The sequence below is a fragment of the Gastrolobium bilobum genome, unplaced genomic scaffold (genome assembly GCF_033153095.1).
Source record: "Gastrolobium bilobum isolate Gb01-03AN ecotype WA unplaced genomic scaffold, APGP_CSIRO_Gbil_v1 utg2839, whole genome shotgun sequence".
NCBI lineage: Eukaryota > Viridiplantae > Streptophyta > Magnoliopsida > Fabales > Fabaceae > Gastrolobium > Gastrolobium bilobum.
In genome coordinates this window covers 1,907-3,281 of record NW_026899508.1, presented here as the reverse complement: position 1 = coordinate 3,281, position 1,375 = coordinate 1,907, and the positions used below count along the sequence as shown (strand labels likewise).

General features: G+C 37.7%; 1 long non-coding RNA gene across 1 annotated transcript; it reads right to left on the bottom strand.

Annotated features, from left to right (window-relative positions):
* Positions 1-206: 206 nt before the first annotated feature.
* On the bottom strand, positions 207-787 carry LOC133290782 (uncharacterized). The gene is made up of 3 exons (XR_009748740.1): positions 709-787; positions 335-411; positions 207-243 (listed from the first exon to the last, which is right to left on the bottom strand). It is a non-coding gene; the product is annotated as an uncharacterized LOC133290782 (long non-coding RNA).
* Positions 788-1,375: the final 588 nt, after the last annotated feature.

Here is a 1,375-nt window from a genome sequence, read left to right as displayed (position 1 = left end):
TCGTCATGCAACATACCCACATAGGGAAACACCATCCTATGCCACACCAAATGCATACACATACGTATAACAAAGCATTACACTATTTTATTGCATTTATATACACAATCACAACCTCCACCCTTTCAGGGCTTGGTAGAACAGTCAAGGGAATTACACCCAAGGTCCGAAGGCTTACCTCAATGCTTCAGTCAACCTTTGTTCTTCACCAATGTCAACAATACTCTACTCCAAAACCAACACCTACACATGGTGTAATGCAATCAACACATTGCATCCAAGAGTATTTCACAATCAACCATCAATTCAAAACACAACTCAAGTATGAGCTTACCAATTCCAATGAGCTATTCAAGCTCCATAGCTTGCTCCAATGGTTGATCACTCACGGTTGGTCCAAATGTCTCAATCCTAGACATCATAAGGATTCAATCAATCATTCAACTTACTAATTGTTCAACATGCTAGAATACTAACCAATCCAAGCATGAATTTTCCAATATTATGAACAATTATCAAATGACTATCTAGGCTCATTTCCACCGATTAAATGTCGTTCCTAGCATTTTTCCCAACATGCTCTAAACTCCATTCTTCCTAGAACATAGCTAATTCAACTACATTTCATAAAAATCCCAATTTACTATTCACAAACCCTAACTCATGCAAATTTCAAGGAATCATGAGGTTCAAGGGTTAGAATCTTACCACCAATGGTCACACAACCAAGCAAGGAGTGTTCCTCAAGCTCCCATGGAGGTTGAACTTCCCAAAACCCCAAAATCACTCAAATGGTCGAATTTTTGAGGGGTAATATCTCTCTCCACAATGCTCCCCACTCAAAACAAAGCTAGGATTATGAAAGAGGAGGAGATTTAGAGTGGTTTAGGCTTTTGAATCACTCCAATCGGTTGGGATTTGCTCCCTCCTCTCTCTCTTCTTCTCTCTCCCTTTCTCCTCCTTCTCCTTCTTCTTCTTTCTCCTTCTTTTCTGTTTCTGGCGTCGGGAGAATGGGGAGGGGAATTGGTTGCTTTTTACTTTATGCCACTTAACTTTGTTAAGTGGTTAAAAAGCGGGTATCGGTTCATCTATCTATTCAACTCCATTAATTACCAAACTCTACCCAAAAGTCTGGAATATTATTCTAGGAATATTACTATTTTTATTTTTATATTTTGGGCACTTTCACCAGTACCCATTTATACCCCTTAATTTTCACTGAGTACACTTTTTAACTCCAAAGTGACTCAGATTCATTTAATTAAGCCTTATACTTAATTTCACTCAGTAAAACATGCTTAATTAATTAATTACACTTGATTTACTAATTAATTAAGTTGGGCTATTATAATCACCCCACCTTTTAGCGATTTTG